Below are 19571 nucleotides of genomic sequence, written 5' to 3'. Positions count from 1 at the left end.
TCCCGGTGCTTGACTCGCTTTGAATCCGTCTTCGAGGTGACATGCAGAATGGACCTTCCGGTGCTGACTAGTCCTCACATGGTCATTTGGGGCATGAACATGGTCATTGGTGAGCATTATTCAGATCTTGAGGACCAGTCAGTGCCAGGAGATTCGAAGGGCATATTATATAGCGAGTGCAGAGCGGAGGACCGGGTGCGGAGCTGCAGAGACAAAACGGGTGAGTGCTGTGCAATAGTTACAATTTTTTATCCTGTTTCCTCTTACCTATTTATTATGCTTTGGGGTCATTTTTAATGGCAATGGCCAAAAGAAAAAAACAAACAATGATCTTTTCTAAAACAAATAACACATTCTTCTCGTTGTCCTTGGTAGACCTTCACCTCATCCACTACACCTCCTCCAGCGCTCTTTTCCAATAACATGGGAAAGGTGTGACCCATCTTATTGACGTCAACTAATTTGATTCTTAAATGGGTTGTCTGGGACTTAAATATTCATGTTCGATCCTTAGAATAGGTCATCAATGTCTTATCAGCTCGAAAAATAATGTCTAAGTGAAGTCCATATCCTTTACAAATCCATAGTCATATGAAAAAGTTTGGGCACCCCTATTAATGTTAACCTTTTTTCTTTATAACAATTTGGGTCTTTGCTATTTCAGTTTCATATATCTAATAACTGATGGACTGAGTAATATTTCTGGATTGAAATGAGGTTTATTGTACTAACAGAAAATGTGCAATCCGCATTTAAACAAAATTTGACCGGTGCAAAAGTATGGGCACCTCAACATAAAAGTGACATTAATATTTTGTAGATCCTCCTTTTACAAAAATCACAGCCTCTAGTCGCTTCCTGTAGCTTTTAATGAGTTCCTGGATATTGGATGAAGGTATATTTTATCATTCCTGTTTACAAAACAATTCCAGTTCAGTTAAGTTTGATGGTCGCCGAGCATGGACAGCCGCTTCACATCATCCCACAGATTTTCAATGATATTCAGGTCTGGGGACTGGGATGGCCATTCCAGAACATTGTAATTGTTCCTCTGCATGAATGCCTGAGTAGATTTGGAGCGGTGTTTTGGATCATTGTCTTGCTGAAATATCCATCCCCTGCGTAACTTCAACTTCGTCACTGATTCTTGCACATTATTGTCAAGAATCTGCTGATACTGAGTTGAATCCATGCGACCCTCAACTTTAACAAGATTCCTGGTGCCGGTATTGGCCACACAGCCCTAAAGCATGATGGAACCTCCACCAAATTTTACTATGGGCAGCAAGTGCTTTTCTTGGAATGCCGTGTTTTTTTGCCTCCATGCAAAACGCCTTTTTGTATGACCAAACAACTCAATCTTTGTTTCATCAGTCCACAGGACCTTCTTCCAAACTGTAACTGGCTTGTCCACATGTGCTTTTACATACCTCAGGCGACTCTGTTTGTGGCGTGCTTGCAGAAACGGCATTTTGCGCATCACTCTCCCATACAGCTTTTCCTTGTGCAACATGCGCTGTATTGTTGACCAATGCACATTGACACCATCTGCAGCAAGATGAAGCTGCAGGTCTTTGGAGGTGGTCTGTGGATTGTCCTTGACTGTTCTCACCATTCTTCTTCTCTGCCTTTCTGATATTTTTCTTGGCCTGCCACTTCTGGGCTTAACAAGAACTGTACCTGTGTTCTTCCATTTCCTTACTATGTTCCTCACAGTGGAAACTGACAGTTTAAATCTCTGAGACAACTTTTTGTACCTTCCCCTGAACAACTATGTTGAATAATCCTTTGTTTTCAGATTATTTGAGAGCTGTTTTGAGGAGCCCATGATGCCACTCTTCATAGGAGATTCAAATAGGAGAACAACTTCCAAGTGGCCACCTTAAATACCTTTTCTCATGATTGGATACACCTGCCTATGAAGTGCAAAGCTCAATGAGGTTACAAAACCAATTTAGTGCTTCAGTAAGTCAGTAAAAAGTAGTTAGGAGTGTTCAAATCAAGAAATTGATAAGGGTGCCCATACTTATGCACCTGTCAAATTTAGTTTAAATGCAGATTGCACGTTTTCTGTTAGTACAATAAACCTCATTTCAATCCAGAAATATTACTCAGTCCATCAGTTATTAGATATATGAAACTGAAATAGCTGTTGCAAAAACCCAAATTGTTATAAAGAATAAAGGTTAACATTAATAGGGATGCCCAAACTTTATCATATGACTGTATGTCTCATTAAACTCTATGGCTCCATTGGAGGCTCCAACTGAGAAGAGTAACGGAAGAACCAAAATCTAACATGAATGGCCCTTAGGCAGTAAGTAGAATGGTGGATTGTGATGACGAGATTGGTGGTGGTCTGAAGCAACGGGTTAACCGTGACCTGTACAATGGCAGTATGAGAGCCTGCATCTGGAGACGTACTAGAAGTGTGTGCATCCTATCCTCTTATATCCTCTACTATGGCAGAAGACCAATTAGTGTATCAGATACTCATGGCCTTGAATGTAGCACCATAGTCTATGCAAATTGATCGTATTACATTTCATCATGTTCTCTTGGACCTCATGCTGTTCCGGTCTTGGAAAACTTTTTGTTTGTCCTCCCGGAGATTCCTCGTCGTATGTGCTAAACTCAAGTTTCAACAAAGCAAATAGCCTCTTTCTTCCATTTCTATTTTATTATTGTGTAAGGCGAGTCTTCTGAGCCCTCTACTGCCAGACTCGGCGCTTTGAAGCCGGCACACTAGGAGGAAGTAAAGGAACAAAGGGCCGTAGCGAAAGAGTGCTGTGAGTTGGTTGTCTGGAAACAGAAGGGAACTGACAAGGAGCGCCACGTTTTCAGCAGGGGGGATTTGATCAGCAGTCAGTGTATTTGCCACAAGGCTTGAAATACAACCTGCTATTGTAAGAGGCAGCCTACATGAGCGTGATCCATCAATCTGCAATGTGTACCGAGGAAGCCGAGGATCCGATCAGGAGCCAAAGTGCAACAAAAATGAGCGATTGGATGTAAATGTCAGAAAAAGAATGTGTCTATAAACAAAGTAGCAATGCCCTCACCGCCGCTCCGGCACAATGGCGGCTGCGATGGGGTACAGCCGTAGACATATTCTTATACTTTATTGCAAGCGGCCTGTTTGATTTGGAGATATCTATCTATCATGCTTTAGTTTTACTTTTTGATTTTCAGCTTTATGTAAATAAGCTTTTTATACCCTTGAAGAAGTCAGTGGTCATTAGTAAAACCTTCAACAGGCTGCAACTCACATCACAACCACTAGGTGGCCATATACAGAGGTAGAATAAATATTGAATACGTCACTCATTTTCTAATTAAATTGACATGCATTTCTCACCAGATGTTAGTAACAACCCATCCAATCCACACAGGCAAAGAAATATAACCATAGATGTCCATAAATGAAGTTATGTGTAATAATGAGAAATGACGCAGGGAAAACATTGAACATGTTACTGATATTTATTTAATACTTTGTATAAAAGTTTTGCTGTTGATGAAGCTTCCAGATGCCTCCTGTATTGAGACACTAGTTGCTGGCATTGCTCAGGTGGATTTCGGCCATGCTTCTACACACACTCTCTTCACGTCCCAGCTCCTTCTATGAACTCTGGACTTTAGTTCCTTCCAGACATTTTCTGTTGGATTCAGTTCCGGTGATCTTCTCGGCCATTTTAGCAGATTTATTTTCTTTCTCTGAAACCAGTTGAGAGTTTCCTCGGCTGTGTGTTCGGGATCATTGCTGAAATGTTCCTCCTCGTTTCATCTTCATCATCCTGGTAGATTGCAGCAGATATTTATCAGGAATGTCTTGGCACATTTGTCCATTCAGCCTTCTTACATTTGCCAGTGTCGTACATTGAAAAACAGCCCCACACCATGATGTTCCCACCTCCACACTTCATTGTTGTTGTTTTGGGGTGATTTGCCTTTTGGCCTCCAAACATGATATGTATTATGGCATCCGAAGAGTTTAATTGTGATTTCATCTGACCAGACTATAGTCTCCAGTATTTCACAGACTTGTCTAAATGTTGTTGAGTAAACATTAAAAGTGCTTGAACCTGCTTATTGTTCAGCAATGGAGTCTTGCATGGTGAGCGTGCATACAGGAGCGTGCAGACAGTCCATGGAGGGGGAGTGCATAACTCATTGTTTTCTTTGAAACAATTTTACCTGTTGATTCCAGGTCTTTCTGCAGCTCTCCACAAGTGGTTCTTGACTCTTGGAAAACTCTTCTGATAATTCATTTTTCTCTTCTGTCTGAAATATTGCAGTGAGCATCTGGTAGGGGCCGGTTTATGGTGAAGTTTTGTTCTTTCCACTTTCGAATTATGGCCCCAATAGTGCTCACTGGAACCCTCAGTAGTTTAAAAATGTATCTGTACCCAATGCCATCTGTATGTTTTGCAATAATACATTTGTAAAGCTTGTGAGACAGCTCACTGGTTTTAGCCACCACGGAATGTATTTTGTGTGGCACCTTGGTAATGAGACTCCTTTTTATAGATGGTTATAGATGGAGTACATTTACTTATTGTTTTTTTTTAAACAATTGTACCTGCTGATTCTAGGTTTTTTTTTTTTAGCTCTCCACAGTTGGTTCTTGACTCTTGGACAACTCTTCTGATAATTCATTTTTCTCTTCTGTCTAAAATCTTGTGGTGAGCACCTGGTTGTGGCCGGTTTATGGTGAAGTTTTGCTCTTTCCACTCCCGGATTATGGCCCCAACAGAGCTCACTGGAACCCTCAGTAGTTAAGAAATGCTTCTGCATCCAATGGCATCAGTATATTTTTTTGCAACAATAAGGTTGCGATGGTCATGAGACAGCTCACTGGTTTTACCCACCATGGGATGTTTCTTGGGTGCCACTTTGGTAATGAGATTCCTTTTTAAAGGGGGGTACATTTACTTAATGTTTTTCTTTAAACAATTGTATCTGCTAATTCCAGACCTTTCTGTAGCTCTCCACAGGTGGTTCTTGAATCTTGTATAACTCTTCTGATAATTCATTTATCTCTTCTGTCTGAAATCTTGTGGTGAGTACCTGGTTGTGGCCGGTTTATGGTGAAGTTTTGCTCTGTCCACTTCCGGATTATAGCCCCAGTAGAGCTCACTGGAACCCTCAGTAGTTTAGAAATTCTTCTGCATCCAATAGCATCAGTATTTTTTACAAAAATCAAATTGCGAAAGTCTCGAGACAGCTCACTAGTTTTACCCATCATGGGATGTTTCTTGTGTGTATCTGAAATCTTGCGGTGAGCACCTGGTTGTGGCCGGTTTATGGTGAAGTTTTCTTCTTTCCACTTCTGGATTATAGCCCTAACAGAGCTGACTGGAACCCTCAGTAGTTTAGAAATTCTTCTGCATCCAATGGCATCAATATTTTTTACAAAAATCAAATTGCGAAAGTCATGAGACAGCTCACTAATTTTATTCATCATGGGATGTTTCTTGTATGTGTCAGAAATCTTGCGGTGAGCACCTGGTTGTGGCCGGTTTATGGTGACGTTTTCTTCTTTCCACTTCTGGATTATAGCCCTAACAGAGCTGACTGGAACACTCAGTAGTTTTGAAATTCTTCTGCATCCAATGGCATCAATATTTTTTACAAAAATCAAGTTGCGAAGATCATGAGACAGCTCACTGGTTTTACACATCATGGGATGTTTCTTGTGTGACATACCTTTTTATAGGACAATAGTTTAACTATTTGATATTATTTTTGAATAAGTGGTAGGATGACTTTCTAATTACTGATGGATTTCAGCTGGTGTCATGACTTTTTACACCTCTCTTTCTGTATGTGTTCAGTACTTTTTCATTGTTATAAATAACTTTATGTATGGACATCTATGGTTTGATTTCTTTGCTTGTGTGGATTGGATGGGTGAGAAAGTCATGCCAACAGCACCTTTAGAAACATATTTACTTAGAACATTGGTGACGTGTTCAATACTTATTTCACTCTCTCTACATAGATACCTAAAGCATAAACAACTCCCATCAAAGCAAAATAAGCATTTTTTTTATCTTAGCCCATGACATAAAGTCAAAACGAACAATGCACCGTATAAAGGAGTCTTTGTATCACTATGGCTAACAGATACGTTTTCTCTTATGTTTTTTAGGTCCTTCGAGATTACATTGTGCCTGGGATTCCGTCAGCCAAAGAAGAAGCCAGAAACAGGTGGGGAGTGTTCATTTAAATGCAGAGGTACAAAGCATGACTTTTTGTTGAAATAATTGTCTCGGGCCCTTAGACAATTACCATCCATGCTAATTAGAAAAAGATTAATTCATCTAGCTTAGCAAGAGCTAAGAGAGACATCTGTTGGCTCAGAAGTTTTATCTCCCCCCAAACAAACTGTAAATATAAAAAAGGTTAAATGTGTCCTAAAATAGAAATCTAAAAAATTGTATCTGGACGTTTATAATTGAAATTTCAATTCCCGGGAAAAAAAAAAATCCGAAAGATATTTACTTATATGTAGAAAAGCGCCATCATAATATCGTCTAAAAGTGGAAAACAAAGGACTAATTATTCTATAATTATCTCTCAGCCACGGATGGGAGGATACATTGTTTCAGCCCATAATGTATATTATTATCCCCCTATCATACTGTGGAATTAAAAATATTTTTTTTTTCTGTGTCTGAAATGATTTGATAATAGCTTAAAAGTAAAGGCAATGAGATGATCATGACGAAAATAGATAATTAAGGGGATTAACACTCGAGCTGCTGGAGAATTCCAGGCTCTTGTTTTCTAGATTTTTATTATGTTATGTTATGTTATTCCTATTTTCAATGTTGTGTAAAGTTTTTTTTTATTCAATCATGAGTTTTCAAGGGGGTTTTCTACCCCTTATTTATTTTTTTGAATGTGGTAAAAAAAAAAAAGATAATTGGCACCTACAGATCCCACTCAAACTTTCCATAGCAGGGCACAGAGTTGGGATCTGGCCACCACCAGACTAGTTGGTCACAGTCAGTTATTGGCAACACAGTCACAAGTCTAGAGGCCAGTGGGGTCACGGGGTTAACAAGTGGGTTTTATTTTTATTTTTTACTATAATGGGCCCCATTAACATTAGAAGTCCTAGGAATTTCGAGCTCCATAGGGTTTCAATGGTAGAAATGTTAAATGACCCCTCTCTGGGACTTCTAGTGTTAAAAGACTAAGTTTTGCCCCATCCAGATAGTCAAATTTCGTAACCATTATTGGGTATACAGGCTCCATAGAGAAGGGCTGTGATCCCCTCTAAGAGATCGAACAGAGTGACAATTCACAGACCAACCCAAGAGGAATGCCAATTGATAGACCAACCCAAGGGAAGTGCCAATTCATAGACCAATCCAAGAGGAGTGCCAATTCATAGACTAACTACAGCAAAGCGTCAGTTCATAGACTAACTCCAGCGGAGCACAATATTCATAGATCAACTCAAGCGGTGCGCCAATTCATAGACCAACCCAAGCAAAGTGCCAATTCATAGACCAACCCAAGAGGAGTGCCAATTCATAGACCAACCCAAAATGAGTGCCAATTCATAGACCAACCCAAGCAGAGTGCCAATTCATAGACTAACCCTTTCTGAGTGACCTTCTTCATCAGATAAGTATTCCCTTTTCTGGGACCTCTAGGTCTTTGCTATTGTTGGACATTGTATTGGATGGGTTTTTGGCCACATTTTATGAAGTTGGCTCATTGTTGGGCTTGACCGACCTGTTGTGTTTACTGCATAACTATTTCATTGTATAACTTTCTACATAGACATCAATGGAGTTCACTGACCTTTATTTGTCCTCTCCAATTGTTTGTAGCTTAGAAAGATGAAATATCAAGAAGAGTAAAAGAGGAACAGACTACATAAAGGATTACTGTATTTTTCAGATTATAAGACGCAGTTTTCCTCCCAAAGATTTGGGAGGAAAATGACGGGTGTGTCTTTTAATTCGAAGGTAGCTTACCGGGAGGTGGTGGAGAGGGGTAGCAGGAGGCATTAGCGATACTGCGAGCACTGTGCAGGGGCTGCCGGCGCTGTGCTGCGATCTGCAGTGGCTGTGCCGGAGTCTGCAGCTGCTGTGCCGAGGTCTGTGGTAGTTGTGATGGGGTCTGTGGCGGCTGTGCTAGGGTCTGCAGCGGCTGTGCCGAGGTCTGTGGTAGTTGTGATGGGGTCTGTGGCGGCTGTGCTAGGGTCTGCAGCGGCTGTGCCGAGGTCTGTGGTAGTTGTGATGGGATCTGTGGTGGCTGTGCTAGGGTCTGCAGCAGCTGTGCCGAGGTCTGTGGTGGTTGTGATGGGGTCTGTGGCGGTTGTGCTAGGGTCTGCAGCAGCTGTGCCGAGGTCTGTGGTAGTTGTGATGGGGTCTGTGGCGGCTGTGCCAGGGTCTGCAGCGGCTGTGCCGAGGTCTGTGGTAGTTGTGATGGGATCTGTGGTGGCTGTGCTAGGGTCTGCAGCAGCTGTGCCGAGGTCTGTGGTAGTTGTGATGGGGTCTATGGCGGCTGTGGTAGGGTCTGCTGGTGCTGTGTCGGCATTTGTGGCGGCTGTGCTGCGGGCGGTGAGGGCTTCAAATAATGGCACCTGGAGTCGGCGTCTACACAGATGGAGCTCTCAGATCAATATCTCATCTGTGCCTGCGCCGCCTAGCCCAATGATCTCCCAACAGCAGATTTAAGGAAAACGGCACCCGGAGGTGGCACGTGCGCAGAAGAGATCTCAGCTTGTCATTGAGCCAATTGCTCAATGTGCGCACGCACCAACTCCGGGCACCATATCTTTGAAGTCCGCACCGCCGACAGTTCCTAGGACAGCAGCTGGGACACCCACCATCCCACCCTGCTCCCCCACCGCTCCTGCCACCTAACCTGCCCCGGTAAGACACCACCGGATTATAAGACCGACCCCCTTTTTTTACCTTTTTTTCCTCTGAATTTGGGCTGCGTCTTATAATCCAGTGCGTCTTATAAACTGAAAAATATAGTATTTTGCAGTCTGTAAACATGTCAGCACATAAGTCTGCACAGGAGATGGAATATATGGTAACTATATGTCCGCAGTGAAAACATTTCTTGGAGAAGTGTATTGTGCACACCACAACGAAAAATTCCAGACTTTTCTTGATATGTTCGGCTTTTTTTTGCTGTGATGTAGAATGCAATCAGACTGGCTCTGACACTGGCAGTTAGAGAATATTTTACATTTTTGCAAACAATCCTCTGGTAATTACCATCTAAGGCGGATTATATTCATTTTTCCTGCTAATAAACACAAAGCGCCTTCTTATTTCCATCCTGATCAGCTTGTACAACCTGATATAATTACCGCGACGGAAAACATTTCCCTAATGTTTGTGGATTGGGGATGGCAGGGACATCAGGGGACACATGAGAAGCCGGTTCACCGTCCAGTGAGCACGCACAACCGTACAATTCACCTTTGTTGGTGTTAAGATTCCTTTTGATGCTTAGAAGACGACGCTCTTGAATACGATTTTTTCCCCAGGCGGTACAATCTTGCAGATTTAACTGCTTTACAATCCTTCAGAATTTATCAGATGCTCTATTCGTATCCGGAACATTTCATTTTATAAGCCAAAAAAAATGACAAAAATAACATTCTTTGTGACATAAACATTAAATAAACAGATAAGGCTCAGCGCACATCGCACAAGGGCTTTATACATTGGAGGTTTATATCGGGAGTTTTCTGGCGTACAATTATGTTCTTCCTGACTTTTTCCCTTGAGTCAATGTATTCCGAGAAGAGTGGAGCAGAATGACCAGCTTAGAAAAAAATACAGAATTTCTCGGTGCTCTGTCGGGAGATGTTTATGCAAATGTGGCCACCCGGTGGTAGTGATGGGAATTGCAACCTGTCAAGGATTTTACTAGCATTGAATTAGTTTGATGAGAAATTGGCGTCTTTTACCAAATTCAAGAAATGGAAAAGGTAAAGGTGAACATAGTTTCCACTCTATAGGTAAAAGTCGGATATTGGGTACATTGTAAAAAAATTTGGATCAACATCTTTAGTGTTCGCATTAAGATTTTAATGTCAATCATCAGTTAAAGAAAATTGTAGAAACGCACAATCTTACTGCCATCATTCCCACAACAGGTTAACTTCTTTTTAATGATTAATCTAATCTAATATGCCCAGGAACTCTCCAGATTATTTTTATAACTTGTCAATTTTTTCAGTGTTTGGAATCTATTCCTTATCATTCTACCAGCACTATAGGTGCCTAAACTTTCTTTTATGCGTTGCTTTCCAACATGCATTGTGCCTGCAATTGTCCCAAGGCTTGCCTGCCCTGAACAGAAAGATCATCACTCAGTTTTGCCTGTATGCATTCTGACAAACAAGAAGGCAAGAGCAAAAAAATGAAAAGATCTATTCCTACTTCCTTTAAGGAAACAAAGACTCACCTCCATTTCCTGTACAAAAACAAAGAACTACCTCCACTTCCTGTAAGGAAACAAAGACTCAAATTCCACTTCCTGTAAAAACAAAGACTCACTTCCACTTCCTGTAGAAAAACAAAGATCCACCTTCATTTCCTGTAGAAAAACAAAGACCCATCTCTACTTGCTGTAGAGAAATAAAGACCCACCTTCACTTCCTGTAGGAAAACAAAGACCCACCTCCACTTCCTGTAGGGAAACAAAGACCCACCTCCACTTCCTGTAGGGAAACAAAGACCCACCTCCACTTCCTGTAAGGAAACAGAGACCCACCTCCTCTTCCTGTAGGTAAAAAAAGATTCACCTCCACTTCCTGTAGGGAAACAAAGACCCACCTCCACTTTCTGTGGGGAAACAAAGACCAACTTTCTGTAGGGAAACAAAGACCCTCCTCCACTTCCTGTAGGGAAACAAAGACCCACCTTCACTTCCTGTAGGGAAACAAAGACCCACTTCTACTTCCTGTAGAGAAACAAAGACCCTCCTCCACTTCTTGTAGGGAAACAAAGACCCACCCCCACTTCCTGTAGGGAAAAAAAGATTCACCTCCACTTTCTGTAAGGAAACAAAGACCCACATCCTGTGGGGAAACAAATACCAACTTCCTGTAGGGAAACAAAGACCCACCTCCTCTTCCTGTAGGGAAACAAAGACCTACCTCCACTTCCTGTAGGAAAAGAAAGACCCACCTCCACCTCCTGTAAAAAACCAAAGACCCATCTCTACTTCCTGAAGAAGAACAAAGACACACCTTCACTTGCTGAATTAAAACAAAGACTCATGCTCACTTCCTATATAGAGACAAATACCCACTCCCACTTTCTGTAAGAGAAAAAGACCCAACAATACTTCCTATAAAGAATTAAGGACACTAAAATTTTCTGTAAAGAATCAGAGATACACCAACACTTCCTGTAAAGAGACAAACATCAGACACCACTTCATGTGGAGGAAAGATTCTCCATGACTTCCTGTAAACAGGCAAAGATCCACCATCACTTTCTAGAAAGTGACAAAAATCCACTCCTACTTCCTGTAAAGAGACAAAGACCCGACAATGCTTCCTGTAAAGAGACAGACACCCCCACTTCCTGTAAAGAGACAAAGACACACCCACACTTCCTGTAAAGAGACTAAGACCCACCACAAAAAAAACAAAGATCTGTCACCACTTCCTGTAAAGAGACAAAAATTCGCCACCACTTTCTGAGAAGAGACAAAGACATACCCACACTTCTTTTAAGGAAACTAAGACCCACCACTATTTCCTTTAAAAAAAGACAAAGATCTATTAATTCCTGTAAATAAACAAAGATTTGCCACCTCTTCCTAAAAAGAGACAAAGACACACCCTCAATTGCTGTACAGAGACTAAGGGGTACATTGCACACTACGATATCGCAGGTGCGATGTCGGTGGGGTCAAATCAAAAGTGACGCACATCCGGCATCGCTGTCGATATCGTAGTCTGTAAATCCTTTATGATACGATTAACGAGCGCAAAAGCGTCGTAATCCTATCATTGGTGTAGTGTCCGACATTTCTATAATGTAGCTGCATCGACGGTACAATGTTGTTCCTCGTTCCCCTGCGGCAGCACACATCGCTGTGTGAGAAGCCGCAGGAGTGAGGAACATCAGCTTACCTGCGTTACCGCGGCTCACGATGGCTATGCGGAAGGAAGGAGGTGGGTGGGATGTTTACGTCCCGCTCATCTCCGCCCCTCCGCTTCTATTGGCCGCCTGCCGTGTGACGTCGCTGTGACGCTGCACGACCCGCCCCCTTAGTAAGTAGGCGGTTTGCTGGCCAGAGCGACGTCGCAGGGCAGGTGAGTGCATGTGAAGCTGCCGTAGCGATAATGTTCGCTATGGCAGCAATCACAAGATATCGCTGCTGCGACGGGGACAGGGACTATCGCGCTCAGCATCGCAAGCATCGGCTTGCGATGTCGTAGTGTGCAAAGTACCCCTTAGACCCACCACCATTTTCTGTAAAAAGACAAAGAGCTGCCATCACTTCCTGTAAAGAAACAAAGATCCACCCCCACATGCCATTATAGACAGAGACTCGCCTCCACTTCCTGTAAAGAGAAAATGACCCATCACCACTTCCTATTAGAGACAATGTTCCAACCCCATTTCCTATTAGAGACAAATATTCACTTCCACTTCCTATTTGAGAAAAAGAGCCACCTCCACTCCTATTAGAGATAAAGATCCACCCCTACTTCCTATTAGAGACAAAGACCTGCTTCCATTTCTCACTAGAGTCAAAGACCCGTCACCACTTCCTGTTAGTGACAAATATCCACCACAACTTCCTGTTAAGAGACAAAGATCCACCCCCACTTTTTATTAGAACAAAGATCCATCTCCATTTCCTATTAGACTCAAAGACCCGTCACCACTTCATATTATAGACAAAGACCCACCGCCACTTCCTGTCAAGAGACAAAGATCCACTCCACTTCCTATTACAGAAAAAGATCCGCCTCCACTTCCTTTTAGAGTCAAAGACCCGTCATCACTTCCTATTGGAGACAAAGACCCGCCACCACTTCCTATTAGAGACAAAGACCCGCCACCACTTCCTATTACAGACAAAGACCCCCACCACTTCCTATTAAAGACAAAGACGCACTATCACTTCCTATTACAGACAAAGACCCGCCACCACTTCCTATTAGAGACAAAGACCCGCCACCACTTCCTATTAAAGACAAAGACGCACCATCACTTCCTATTACAGACAAAGACCCGGCACCAGTTCCTATTACAGACAAAGACGCACCGTGATTTCCTATTAGAGATAAAGACCCGCCACCCCTTCCTATAAGAGACAAAGACCTGCCACCACTTCCTATTAAAGACAAAGACCCGCCACCACTTCCTATTAGAGACAAAGACCTGCCACCACTTCCTATTACAGACAAAGACCCGCCACCACTTCCTATTAGAGACAAAGACCCGCCACCACTTCCTATTAAAGACAAAGACGCACCATCATTTCCTATTACAGACAAAGACCCGGCACCAGTTCCTATTACAGACAAAGACGCACCGTGATTTCCTATTAGAGACAAAGACCCGCCACCACTTCCTATAACAGACAAAGACCCGCCACCACTTCCTATTAAAGACAAAGACCCGCCACCACTTCCTATTAGAGACAAAAAATTAAGAGAGCATGGTACTCATGTATGATCTCTCTGCCATCTGGCAGTATCTCTGGAGATCGGAACCCCATCAATCAAACATTGATGGTCAACAATCTTAAGATGCTGAGAATCAAACCACTTTAATCGAATGTCTGATATTACTACATTAATTTACTCTGGAGATACACCTCGGACTTCATTCCTTCCAACTGAACCAGACATTATTAATGCACATCATAACGTACAGAGCCCATTGCTGTGATTTACCGTCTGTGCGAGGCTGGAGGTCACAGAACATTCTCCTCACCTTGCATGACCCGACTTTCTCCGCTTTCTTATCTATTTTTTATTATATGCTTTGCTGTGTATTGAGTAACGGCGGACGGTGGGACGGCTTCCCTTCTGCCCACGCCGGCAAGGCTGTTGGTTTTGAAAGGGATTTTACACTTCAGCAGCTAACAGCACATGAGCTGTTGCTTTTATGTCCATCAAATACAATTGGGGATCTGATGAAAAGGTGCACTGGAAACCGAGCCAGGGAATTACCGCGGGAGACTGTTGATGAGAGGCTGTAGAAAGGCTTGATATACGCGCACATTCCCTGTGTCACCGGCCAGTCTGCCTCGTAATGTCTACAAATGATTGCTGTTTTATTTCATTTTTTTATCGGCAGGAGAATTTACGATATCAAGTATCATTTTCAACAGACAGATAAAACGCTAGTGGTGGCCATAAACGTATGGAGAATTATTAGGTTTCCGCGCACATAAAAATAGAACTTTGTGTTTTGCTTTGTTATTAGAAATTATCACATGCATCTGTGAAAAGACTGGACACTTTAAGGATCACAAACTCAAAACTGGATGTCCTATCCTGACATGGTGTCCAAAAAACTGAAAGGCAGAGAATCCAGTACCCAGGGAGCCCATCAGTTAAACATTCAACTTTACTTAATCCATGAGTAATGAGTAATGGGATGTGATAGGATAACCATGAACTGGGGCTCCTAAACTGGCCCTGAGCCTAGGGGGCCCTAGCTGTTCCTCTTCTTGGAGATACATCTGATGGTGGTGACGTCTGGGCCGCCTCCTTTGCCCTACTTCTGTACAACCATGATCCAAAACCCATTCTCTCTTACCCCAGGGGAGGGCTAACACAGGAGTGGTAGAACCCACAGAAATGGACAAACAGGTGAAGCAAAACTCTATCACCCAGCACGCTCACACAGAGGTATTACACAACAAGTGGTAAGGAGGAAAATAAGAGCAGGAAGGAAACAACGAATTAACTCCACAACAATTCCATGCACAAGGCACCACAATCACTCGCAGGTTTGGGATACAACAGCACATGGACCAGTGTAGTTAAAGCTATAGTCAGCATAGGAAGACAGGCTTCACCATCTTAAAAAAGCATGGAGTGACTGTGATAGGCCTCCCAGAACATGTGATCCTAGAGGTAACCAGCAAGCTAGCAGAAATTAACCCACTAATGAGAACACAGCTGGTCGACGCCCGAGCCTGTCTGTGTAACTACGAAGCACCAAGGGAGGCATAGTGAGAGTTGTCAGACTCTGCAGTGTGAACAGTGTCAGATGCCACCATGACACTTGGAAAGTTTAGAGCCAAAGTGTCTACCTGACACAAAGTCAAAGGTCTGTACCTGACCAGTACGAAACGTGTGTCCCAGACCATAAACATGGCCACCAGGTGGATTTGGTTTTAACAAATGTTTTTGAGACAAACTACAGGGATGAGCATTTTCTGATTTGTAGTTGTCTGTCACCTTGACTTGGGGCTTCCGAGCAAAGATGGGATATTGATATTAAGAGCTGCTTTGTTTTTTTCACAAAAACTCTATTTGATCTTCTCCTGCAAATTTAACACTTTTTAATAATAATGTCATAGCAGTAGATTTGTGGCACAGCTGCAGTAAAAAAACCTAAAAAGTGAACCCACTCGTGCCCATTGCACACGTTTGCCAACACAACACTACACAATGTGCTAAAACTCTCCGGTTACGGTGACGAGCAACAATTAGTGCTTCATCAAGCCTGTAAGCAGTATAGGTCCTTACATACAGCATAAAGGTACTTAAGCAGAGTATGTAACCCTGTGTGTAACACTATATATATATATATATATATATATATATATATATATATATATATATATATGTAAATATGTCCTCCATCCTGGTATATAGGTACCCATCCTGGGCCCTTTCTTGGTAGATATCTCCCTAACCTGGACCCCTTCTAGGTAAATATGTCCCCATCATGGGCACCTCTTGGTATATATGTGGCCTATGCTGGTATATTTGTCCCCATCCTGGGCAACTCCTTGAATATATGTCCCCATCCTAGTTTTATGTCCCCACCCCTCTATATATGTCCCCATAATGGTATATATGACTACATTATGGTATATGTGTCTTTATCCTGGGCCCCTTCCTGGTATATATGTCCCCATCCTGGTATGTATGGTCGCCATCCTGTTTTTAGACATATATATATATATATATATATATATATATATATATATACACACAGTATATATATATACACAGTATACAGTATATACACAGTGCACTTATACATGTATACACACACAAACTGCACATACTCACCAGCCTGTCTCCTCTTCAGCTCTAGACTCCTGCAGTTAAGAGACCTTTGGTGACATAATGGTCACATAAAGGTCATTATACAGTGTTAACCTCGGAGTAGAAATGCTGGGGTCCCTAAGAGAGCGGGGCCCTGACAATTTGCCAGTTTCACTTCCCCTAATGCCGACTGACTATAAATAGGGCTTATTTTTGGAGTAGGGCCTATATTTTAAGCATACTCCAAAAATCCTGTAAAATTATGCTTGTGCTTATTTTCGGGGAAACAGGGTAGATCACCCAGTAGACTTCTCAATCATTGGTTAGACCAGACAACAGGTAAATTGGAAGATTCCAACATTAGGTCACTAATATGTATTGACCGGTGTCATTGGATGGTATGATTTTCTCGCACTCCTTGACAGCGATATGCTCTAGGACAGGGATGGACAAGTGAGTGAAAATCAATATATACTTGTATGAAGAAGGTATAGCTAAATAAAAAAAAAAGTGCACTTACCAAATTCATGGGGGAAATAGGGCATCTGAAAAAGGAGCATGTAAAAATTGTAACAGTGCCCTCTATGTGTCAAAAATCTGTCCAAAATCCCTTGCTAAATCACTAGATCAATTGGTGTCCTCTTTGTCCTGGATCTTATGAATATATGCATAATTACAATATTTGATAAAATTTTTGTTGCACACAACCACCACTAGAGGGCGCCAAGGAGATTATTGTTGAAACCGTTCTCAGTAACCTCTTGAGCTCCCTCTTGTGGTGTCAAATTTTATTATTTATTGTTACATTTGTTCGGGGAATTTTTTTTTGAGAAAAATGGACATCCAGGTGCTATAAGAAAATATGATATAAATCCATATAGAATTTGGAACCTATTAAGATATCTGAATCTCCAGATGGATAATTACCAGTGGAATGGACTTAGGTGAAAAGGGAAGTACAGAACTGTCCATTTTAATATCGACAGGATGAAAATGAACAGCAGGAACTTACTTTTGCCAGCAGCTGGATTTGGAGAGATTGGCAGTCACAGCATTGAAGTGGCAGATGAGGTTTATTATAGATAAATGTAAAATTATGCATTTGAGTAGTAAAATCTACCTATAACATACACATTTAATGGCTGCATGAATCCTTTATGTAGAAATATTTAAGAGTAATTGCAGAGAATGAACTCTCCATAGGACTGAATGTCAATCATGGGCTCGGGATGAAACTCTGTATGGGTGTTTCTAGAATTCCTTAGTTTGGACTGAGATGAAAGAATCATGGGGTACATGAGCGGTAAGCTAAGGCTGGCACCACTCTATGATTTTGGATCACCCCTATACTGGTTGAGCTGGGAGTGGGTGGATCACATGCAGATTGAACGTGTCCATAAACAGGACTTGCATCAAAATGCTACCGAATTTATTGCTATGGATCGACCCTTCTTTTCCCAAACGGGGTAATACTGTCATGTAATGTTTGACTCTGCACACACCTCCTGGCACGGCGTCGTCAGACTCTGTTCACCCCACAAAGTTTGCAGCAACCTGCGGCTTCTGGATTGTTCAGCCAGAGCCGGGCGTCGGCTGATTCAGGTTCGCTGGTCTTCAGCTCTACAGGAGTTAATTCCTGTAGACTCAGGTTGCTAATTGCATTGTGCAGCTTTCTCCTCCCTATTTAAAGCATGACTTTCTTTCTGTGTGTGCCGAAGATAGCTTCAGCATAAGCTCCAGCGATCCCGATCTTGGTGGTTATCCTGTTTATGGTGATCCATGTTGTGCTTCTGAGTGGTATGAGCGTTCTTTTTTTGTGCGTTACTTCCTACCATTTTTTGTTGCTCCCCGATACGTAAATTGTCTCTCCTGTGTGTTGAGTGTTCTATGTACGAGTTTCCGTTCTCCCTTGTCCGTGTCGTTTCGTGGGGTTTAGTCTTTGTGTTTTCTGGCCCTCCCCAAGGGTGTGGGAGAGGGGGAGTAAGATCAGGGATCGGACTGGAATTAGGGTCATGCTGGGGGTTCGGACCTGGCTATCATCAAGCCAACCTCCAAGATAAGAGAGAGCACAGGATCTCAAGTTTGAGGGTCAGCCTAGTGGCCCGTGTCCTGTCATTACATAACCTGTGATATATGCTTGATGGAATTGCCCTTTAGACTCATCCATGTTAATGGAGCTTAGCTTTAACGACCAGACGAAAATGGTTATGTTTTTCTTATCCTGTGCAACCACTTTACCATGGCATAGATCTAATTGGTCTGAACTGTAAAACTACTGACCGATTTTATCCAAAACGATCATCAATTGGATAAAATTCTCATCACTTATTCATTTCCGCCAATAGATGCCACGCTGTCGATATTTGGATTGAGGACACCCATACTTTTCATCCAGCCGGCACTAGTCCATAAAATATTTTTTGCTGTGAAAGTTGTTTCTAGAAAGAACATTTTTTCTTCACACAGAGACACTGAGATGAGAAAATGGATTCTAAATAAACCAAATTTGCAAAAATTCTAATTCTAATTAAAATGTAGTGTCAATCCAGGTAAATTTTGGCCAGATGGTGACCATTTTTCGCCAAAAAATTGTTAAAAAGCAATAATCTTATTCAGCATACAAACCTCTACGGTATCCTGCTATTCCCAGACTGTTCCTTTGTTTCGCTCTTTCCTTCCTCAAGGGTCTTCCTGTGGGCACCACCACTGACTAAGCCCCATGTGGTCAATGAAGTGTGTTGCATTCCAGGTAACTGTGTAGGACGCTACTCATATCAGTAACCTTAATGACAAGTGTACTATGCCAAGTAAGTTGGGTCTATTCAATGGCTGAAAATCCAGAGAGAAGAAGCTGACTGGTATGAGTAGAGCGAATAAGAGGTGGGTATAGTAGTGTGTTCTATTTTTAACCCCTTCTAAGCAGATTTGAATTGCACTGAATTTATTCGAATCAAATCCTTTCCATCCCCGCTTTCCAAAATGTTCAAATCTGTCCTAATCGAATGGTAGGAGATCTGCTCAATTTTACATGTATGGCCGAGTTTGAGAAAAAATGGTAAAAGTCAATATGGACTAATATGTTATGCCTTCTTCAACACAATTTTTCCCTAGAGATTAAACCTTCAACCTGCTTCCATCCGACTGTACGGCCACCACTAAAGTATTGCCAGACTGTCAAGGATTTATCACGGCTGGCTGACAATCCAGTGGCAGCGAGTAATAGAAAATCTTAGAAATTGGCAGTTCCCTGTTTTTGCAGCAGCGGTCTCTATGACCTTGGGAAACTGTCAGTTTTTCCTCTCTGTTGCCAGCCTCTGAC

The 19571-nt window shown here is 42.2% G+C and overlaps 1 protein-coding gene across 2 annotated transcripts in view; it reads left to right on the top strand.

Moving 5' to 3' along the window:
* The window catches only part of LRRC4C (leucine rich repeat containing 4C), a 970587-nt gene that overhangs the window by 268527 nt on the left and 682489 nt on the right, over window positions 1–19571 (top strand). The window contains exon 2 of one of the 2 annotated variants that reach the window (XM_075325244.1): window positions 6155–6213. The gene's annotated coding sequence lies outside the window, so the exon portion shown is untranslated. Of the gene's footprint in view, window positions 1–6154; window positions 6241–19571 lie in introns of both variants that reach the window. The other variant, XM_075325245.1, reaches the window with a different exon arrangement.

Source organism: Anomaloglossus baeobatrachus, chromosome 10 (genome assembly GCF_048569485.1).
Source record: "Anomaloglossus baeobatrachus isolate aAnoBae1 chromosome 10, aAnoBae1.hap1, whole genome shotgun sequence".
Lineage (NCBI taxonomy): Eukaryota > Metazoa > Chordata > Amphibia > Anura > Aromobatidae > Anomaloglossus > Anomaloglossus baeobatrachus.
This window is presented reverse-complemented; position numbering and strand designations above follow the sequence as displayed.